The 8,760-nt window shown below is 41.1% G+C and overlaps 1 protein-coding gene across 2 annotated transcripts in view; it reads left to right on the top strand.

Moving 5' to 3' along the window:
- The first annotated feature begins 47 nt into the window (after window positions 1-47).
- The window catches only part of gba1 (glucosylceramidase beta 1), a 55,519-nt gene continuing 46,806 nt past the window's right edge, over window positions 48-8,760 (top strand). The window contains exon 1 of one of the 2 annotated variants that reach the window (XM_069940271.1): window positions 48-152. The gene's annotated coding sequence lies outside the window, so the exon portion shown is untranslated. The other variant, XM_069940272.1, reaches the window with a different exon arrangement.

The raw sequence follows: 8,760 nt of genomic DNA, 5'->3' as shown, positions 1-8,760 counted from the left end.
GGAGGAGTGGAGCCTGCAAAGCACCCGGGTCACGCAACACACCCGCCTCCCTCGCCGTCCGTCACGAGGCGCCAGCCAATCAACAATACTCGTTTTGGATCACGTGATTATGGAGGGCAGTTTCCGGAAAATGGAAGCTCTGGTTCTGTCAGGTAAAAATAAGGTTCATTATTTTTATTATATTTGGGGCGAAATTATTGCTCTCTGGCTTGCCCACTCTACCAGTGTGGCCCTCCCACGACAGTGCTGCATGGAAAAAGTGTGAGGGCAAACGTGGAACTTGGAACTGAAAATACAGAACACAGGGAGGAAAAAAAGTGGGATTTTCGTTGAATCTATGAAGGTAAAAAGAGTAAGTTTCCTTCCTGCATCAGAACCATGTGTCATGACCAAAGGAGCTGATTGTACACTTCAGAAGAGGTGTAAAAAGAGATTCAGAGGTTGAGAGGGTGATGGAATTTAAATTCCTCATTTAAATTAAATCTCCCAGTGACCAACCATTTCAATTGCGCACCCCACTCCCGAGCTTGTATGCCTGTCCACGGCCTCATGCACTGTCAAACCATTAGAGGAGCAGCACCTAATTTTCTGTCTGGGCCGTCTCCAACTGAAAGGCATTACCATCTGGTTCTGTCACCTTGCTCTCCCATTCTTTCCCTATCCCTCTTCCTTCTTTCCTGCAGCTCTCCAACCCCACCCCCCTCCATTCACGGAGCCATCCCCCCTCTCCCTGTCCCTTCCTTAGCCACCCATGACCTCCTACCTGCTGGACTGTATTCCTCCACCTACCCCTTCCCCCCAACCATTTTGTTTGGATGCCTGACCACACTGTGATGAAGGGCTCAAGCCTGAAACGTTGTATCTTTATCTGTGTTGTAAAGTGCACTGTTTAATCTGCTGAGTTTCTACAGCATTGTGTTTTTACTTCAGTTGTGATGTCTGCAGACTTTCGTGTTTAACTTTTTACTTTAAGTTCCTGAGACTCATTATCTCAGAGGATCTGTCCTGAACCCAACATACAAATGTCATAGTGAAGAAAGCACAACAGCACTTCTACTTCCTTTGGTGTTCAGAGAATTTCGGAGTGACATTGGAAACCTTTGCAAACTGCTTCAAATATCCAGTGGAAAGTGTGCAGTCTGGCTGCATCACAGCCTGGTATGGGGGCACCAATACCTCTGAGTGGAAAGCCCAACAAAAGGTAATCGACCTTGCCCAGGCAAGGTCTCCCCACCATCATGAAAATGGACATGGAACGCTCCTGTCAGAGAGCAGCAGCAATCATCAAGGATTCACATCTCCCAGAACGTGCCCTGTTCTTGCTGCTGCCTTCAAGAAAAAGGTTTAGATGCCACAAGACTCGAACCAGCAGGTTCAAGAACATTTGCTAACTCACCAGAATCAGAGAGCCAAGCAACAAACTCATTCAAAGACTCATTTGAGGACTCTTAGTTTGCTCATTGTTTATTATTGAATATTTGTTTATGGATTTGCACAGTTAATTTGGTTACATTTCTTTATTTGTGTGCATTTTTTTTTCATGAGTACAGTTTCCAGTTACCGATAAATTAGAATCCTACCTGGCCCACAGGAAAAAGAATCTCAGCATTGTATATGATGTCGTGTGTTTCTTGCAATATATTTGAACTTTTTTTTTAAACCTAATTTAAATTTAGACATTCAGCATGGTAACAGGCCATTTCAGTTCACATGTCCGTGCTGCCCAATTTACACCCAATAACCTACATCCCCAGTATGTTTAGAATGGTGGAGGAAAACCCACGCAGACACGGGGGGAACATACAAACTCCTTACAGACAGCGCAGGATTCTAATCCCGGTCCCAATCACTGGCGCTGTAAATGCGTTGTGCTAACCACGATGCCAACTGAGCCGCCCAGGTTCTCGACCCAAATTGTCAATTTGCATCATAGATGCTGCTGATTTCTTCCCGCATGTTCAAATGTTTTGTTCCTCAATTGTAATCATAGGTTGTGTCATTTTAAACATAGAACATTAGAGCACTGTGCAGTCCCTTTAGCCCATGATGTTGTTCTGACCAAAAGAAACTTTAAAAAAAAAAATTAAACCCTCCCTACATCAATTTTTCTTTCATCCATGTGCCTGTCTTAGAGTCTCTTAAATGCCCCTAATGTTTCAGCCTCCACCACTACCCTTGGCAAGACATTCCAGGCCCCCACAACTCTGTGTATCAAAATCAAAACAACTTTGCCCCTTCACTTTGTACAGATGTCCTCTGGTGTTTTCTTCTCATGCCCTGGGGAAAAAGGTGCTCACTGTTTACCTTGTCTATACTTCTCATAATCTTGGAGACCTCTATGAGTCACCTTCCAAAGAGAAAAGGCCGACTCTGATAAAACGTGTTTCTAATCCTGGCAACATTCTGGTAAATTTCTGCATCCTCTCCATCACTTCCATATCCTTCCTGTAATGAAGTAACTGGAATTGAACACAATATTCTAAATGTGGTCTAACCAGACATTTATAGAGCTGCAACATTACCTCACGAGTCCTCAATTCAATCCCCTGTCCAATGATGTCCAGCATACCATAGGCCTTCTTAACTGTCGTATCAACTGGTGTGGCAATCTTGGTCCCTCTGTTCTTCCACACTGTTAAGTATCCTACCATTAACCGTGTACCCTGCCTTCACGTTTGACCTTTCAAAATGCATCATCTCACACTTATCTGGGTTGAATTTCACCTGCCACTTTTCCACGCAACTCTGCATCCTGTCTATATCCTGTTGTAACCTATGACAACATTCATCATTTCCAACCGTCATATCATCTGCTCAAATATCATGAAAGCTGACATTCGTCTCCCCATTCCAGCCGATCATTTGTTCCAGTCATACAGATAGGATCATAGAAAGAGAATGCTTTTGTCCTTCTAGTCTGTGCCAAACCATTTTTCTGCCTAATCTCTTTGACCTGCACCTAATCCATAGCCCTCCACACCTCTCCTATCCATATACCTGTCCAAATTCATCTTAAATGTTAAAATTGAGCCTGCATTCACATTATCAGCTGTCAGCTCGTTCCACACTCCCACCACTCTCTCTGTGAAGTTCCTCCAATGTTCCCCTTAAACTTTTCCACTTACATCCTTAACCCATGTCTTTTGGTTTGCATCTTACCTGAAGTCCGGGCAACATCCAAGTAAATCATCTCTGCACTTGCTTCAATCTTATTGACGTCTTTCCTGTAGTTGGGTAACCAAAACTGCACACAATTTTCCATATGTGGCCTCACCAATGTCTTATTGAACTTTACCATAACATCCCAATTCCTATACTAAATACTTTGATTGATGAAGGCCAATATGACAAAAGCTCCCTTTACAACCCTATCCACCTGTGATGCCACTTTCAGGGAATTGTGTATCTGTATTCCCAGATCCCTTTGTTCTACCGCACTCCTCAGTGCCCGATCATTTACTGCAGTGGTTTTCAAACTGCCGCTTAAGTAATCCCTATGCCATGTGTGCTCTGTGATTTGTAAGGGATTGCTTAAGGTGGTATGTGAGTAGAAATAAAAAGGTTTGAAAGCCATTGTTTTAATTGTACCTAATTGACTCGTTATCTGCATCGTTTCATAACTCCAAAGGAAATGGGCCAATGGCAATTTTTCTCAAGCAAAATTTTTCAGTGATAATTGGGTCTAGAGCAGTGGTTCTCAACCTTCCCTTCCCACTCAGTTTCCACCTTAAGAAATTCGTTACTAATCACAAAGCACTTATGGCATCGGGATTGCTTAAGGTGGAATGTGAGTTTAAGGGGGCATTTTGAAAACCATTGATTTACTATCGCATATGTCCTTTCTTGGTTTGTCCTTCCAAAATGCAACATTTCACACTTGTCTGCATTAAATTCCATCAGCCCATTCTTCAAGCTGGTCCAGATCGAGGAGTCACATGATGGAGTAGTGGCCGGTCAGGGAACTCCAGCCCTCTCCGGAAAAGTTTGAAAAAAAAACACAAAACACAAAGGTACAAGAATAAAAATTAAAACAAAGTAAAAGTAAAGGTGAGAAGAAAATGGCAGTAAAGAGAGAAGAGTCGAAAGCAACAGGAAGAGGAAAGAACGTCGGAAGAAGAAGGTGAAGGCCTTATCTGTCCGAGGAGGCCTGCCGCGGAGAGAGAAGCCCGCTTCCTAAGGACGGTGGAAGTCCCAAGCTCTGGACTACAAAAATGGCTCGCGGAGCCGAGTAAAAGTGCGCAACCGCGCATGCGCATGAAAAATAACACACTGACGGGAGGGGAGAACAGCTGAGGAGTCGATCTCCACAGCTGAGAGTGACAGCTGCAACACAGCAACAGGAAGAGAACACAGAAAACAACGAGAACAAGAAAGAAGAGAGCAAAAAGAAAATAAGGAAACAACAGTTGGCCAACCCAGAGGAAGAAGAAGAAGAACATAGAGAAATGGAAGAAGAAGGGAAAGGCAGAACAATGGATATTTTTTTTAAATATATGGAATCAGTAAAAGAATGGCAATTACAAGAATTTAATGAAATAAAAAGAAGAATTAAGAGTGCAGAAGAAAAAATGAATAAAATAGAGATGGTCCTATCAGAGATAGGAAAAAGAGTGGACAATGTGGAAGAACGAGAAATAATCATAGAAATGGAAGTAGAGGACTTAAAAGAGAAATTAGAAGAATCTAATAAAAAAGTTAGAGGCACAAGAGCTGTTAGCTCAGAAGATAGATATAATGGAAAACTATAATAGAAGAAATAATATCAAGATAGTGGGCCTTAAGGAAGATGAAGAAGGCAAGAATATGAGAGAATTTATAAAAGATTGGATCCCCAGGGTCCTAGGAAGACCAGAATTACAGGAAGAAATGGAAATAGAGAGGGCACATAGAACACTAGCCCCGAAATCACAGCCACAGCAAAAACCAAGATCCATTTTAGTAAAATTCTTAAGATATACAACAAGAGAAAATATATTGGAGAAAGCAATGAAGAAAATAAGAGAAGACAAAAAGCCACTGGAAAACAAAGGTCAAAAAATTTTTTTCTATCCAGACATAACTCCTGAAGAAGAGGAAGGAGTTCAATACAGCAAAAACGATCCTATGGAAAAAAGTATATAAATTTATGTTAAAGTACCCAGCGGTACTTAAAATAGTTATTCCAGGGCAACAAAACAGACTATTCTCGGATCTGGAGGAAGCACAAAAATTTGCAGAACAACTACAAAACAAGCAGAGAGATGAAGACATGTAATGAGAGTAAAAATGACCACGAACTATATATGTGTGTGTGTGTGTGTGTGTGTGTGTGTGTGTGTGTGTGTGTGTGTGTGTGTGTGTGTGTGTATATATAATATATATATAGTGTGTATACATGAATGTATCCATATTTAGAGGAAAATATATAGAGTATAGACAAGAATTAATAAGGGAGGGAAAGGGAATAGAGGGAATAAGGAGGGAATTAAAAGAGTGACCTTTGTTACATATGAAAATTGAAATCTTTTCTGGGGGGGCTGGGTGGGGAGGAGTTACGGTCACTACAAAATCAGCTGACGTTTGCGAGTGAATTCGCAAATCCAAATGGAGAGGGGAGATGTGGTTGGCCGACAAGGGATAAAGGGCAACTCAGGAGGGGGAGGGGAGAATGGGGTTAAAGAAGTTTTAAATAGGAGAATAAGGAAGATGTTTGATGTTTTAGAAATGTTGTCTTATAAAGTGTTCAAAACAAGAAAGCAGAAATGGATAAGAAGGAAAGGTGATGATGGAGAAACGAAAAGGGAAGATAAACAAAGTATGAAATGGCTACGCTGAACTATATGACTTTAAATATTAATGGAATACATAACCAAATTAAAAGGAAGAAACTGCTAAATTTACTGAAAAAAGAAAAAATTGATAAAGCATTTGTGCAAGAAACACACTTAACTGAATTGGAGCACAAGAAATTAAAGAGAGATTGGGTAGGACATGTAACAGCTGCGTTGTATAATTCAAAAGCAAGAGGAGTAGCTATATTAATTAGTTAAAAATGTGCCAATTAAAATAGTAGAGGAAATAATAGATCCAGCAGGGAGATATGTAATGATAAAATGTCAGATATATTCGGAGTTTTGGAATCTACTCAATGTATATTCATCTAACGAAGAAGATCAAAAGTTTATGCAAAATATTTTTTTGAAGATAGCAGATACGCAAGGGAACATATTAATAGGAGTGGATTTCAACCTGAATTTGGATTCAAATATGGACAAAACTGGGAAAAAAATTAACAGAAAGAACAAAGTAACCAAATTTATAATTAAATCAATGGAAGAAATGCAACTTTTGGATATATGGAGGAAGCAACACCCAAATGAAAAGGAATATTCATATTACTTGAGTAGACATAAAACATACTCAAGAATAGACCTAGTTTTGTTATCAGCTCGTATGCAAGATAGAGTAAGAAAAACAGAATATAAAGCTAGAATATTATCGGACCATTCACCCTTGATATTGACAATAGAGTTAGAGGACATCCCTCCAAGAATGTATAGATGGAGATTAAACTCCATGCTACTTAAAAGGCAGGATTTTAGAGAATTCATTAAAAGACAAATTAAAATGTACTTTGAAAGATAATGTCACATTTGTGGCCCGAAATGTGAAGTTAATGAAACATTAAACACAAGTTTTATCAGGTAAACTTCTCAGTGGCTTTATTTTCCCGTTTCCTTTGTTCTCCTGCTTGTGTTCTTATCTCTCTCTCATACCACGTGACTTCCGGTACATCTCATACATATTCATTATCATGACATCCCTCCTTTAATCAGAAATAAACTTTACCTTCACTTACTAATATCCCTCGGAAACATACAAACATCGTAACTAATGGTAATACTATAACTCAACTACATAAAATTTACTTCCTACAGCACTCATACATGCACTTTATGATATAAGATTAAATACTGTCCCAAAGTTCTTATTAAAACTATGGCACAAAGTCTTTGTATCGTTTGGGCGCTTTCCGGTTTCGTTTCGGCCTGCCTGCGATATTGTCGTCGCTTCTCGGTTGTTCACTCTCGGCGTCGGCAATACTGCTCGCCACGGCTTCGGGTGTTTCTGGCGCTCTAGTAACTTCATCAGGAGTGCTGGTAACTGCCTCTGGAACATCATCAGGTCTCTCAGTTTCAGCATCTCGTATTGGCCTTTCAACCTCTTCGCTCGATGTATCTCTGGACTGGTACCTTTTTACACCTGATACATTTCTCTTATACAGGACTCCAGTCGGAGACTTGACTGTCACCATACTGCCACTTCTGGATACGACAGTATAGGGTTGATGGTAATAAGGTGTGTCTAGCTTACCACCAGTTTCATGCCTCACTCGAACATTATCTCCTGGCATGATGTCTGAGTACTTGGCTCCACGTTTCGAATCTGTGTACAGCTTTGCTGCACCTTTCTTTTCAGCATCGTGGTCCCTCATCTCCTGGTCGTCTCGGATTTCCTTTATTTCTGGCATTTTTGTGCGGATTTTTCTCCCAAAAAATGCTTCTGCAGGACTTTTTCCAGTGGTTGCATGAGGCGTTGCTCGATAGACAGCCACATAAGATAGCAATGCTTCTCGCCAATTTTGTCCTTCTGCGTGTGCAATCCTCAATCGTTTTTCAATGGACTGATTTTGTCTCTCTACTTCTCCGTTGGCTTGCGGCCATTTCGGAGTTACTTTATGATGGTGGATACCTGTGGTCCTCATGTATTCCGCAAATGTCTCTGAAATGAATTGTGGACCATTGTCAGAGTATAATGTAACAGGTAATCCATATCTTGCGAATATCTCTAACGCTTGTATTGTTTTTTCAGTGGTTGTGGACTTCAACACCACGTACTCATAGTATCTGCTGTAGTAATCTATCACTACCATAATTGATTCACCCGTCGGTAAAGGTCCAAGAAAATCAACAGCTACGTCGATCCATGGTCCTGTCGGGAGTTGCGTACTCCGGATTGGTTCTGGCGGATTACTCCTACTTGTGATTTGACATCCGTGACAAGTTTTAACAAATTTCTCGGCGTCTTTATCACAACGTGGCCACCATACCTTGGTCCTGAGGTTTTGCTTGGTACCAACAATACCTAGGTGTCCTTCATGCACTAAGGATACGATCTTCGGTCTCAATCTTTGCGGTTTCACCAATCTGCAACCTCTTAATACACACTGTCCGATGCAACAAAGTTCGTCTCTAATGGGAATGTAAGCCTTGTGAGTACACTTGTCCCATTGTCCACTCTGTATGCATTCTCTTACTTCCATAAGTTCTGGATCACATTCGGATTCTCTCTCGACTTCCTTCGTAGTCACAGTTTTCGGTGTCGACTGAATAGCTACGAAGCGTACAAAGCTCTCTGTTTCTGTTCCCAATTCTGACTTGGAATGTGGACCACCATCCTTCACCAATCTGGACAGCGGATCTGCAATGTTTGCTTTCCCTGCAATGTGGATTACTTTATATTTGTAGGGTTGTAGTCTGAGTACCCATCTCTCTATTCTGGCACATGGTTTGGATCTAGGTGCATAGATCACCTCTAATGGCTTATGATCTGTGATGAGTTCAAATTCAATGCCGTATAAATATGCATGGAACCTCTCACAGGCCCATACAAGTCCGAGTGCTTCTTTATTTGTCTGAGAGTATCTTCTTTCCACATCTGATAACGATCTGCTGGCATCTGGACCAACACGGCTCCTAAACCAACCGGGCTGGCATCTGC

The sequence above is a fragment of the Narcine bancroftii genome, chromosome 5 (genome assembly GCF_036971445.1).
Source record: "Narcine bancroftii isolate sNarBan1 chromosome 5, sNarBan1.hap1, whole genome shotgun sequence".
In the NCBI taxonomy this organism is placed as follows: Eukaryota; Metazoa; Chordata; class Chondrichthyes; order Torpediniformes; family Narcinidae; genus Narcine; species Narcine bancroftii.
The sequence above is the reverse complement of the archived record's forward strand: the minus strand, read 5'-3'. Positions and strand labels throughout refer to the sequence as shown.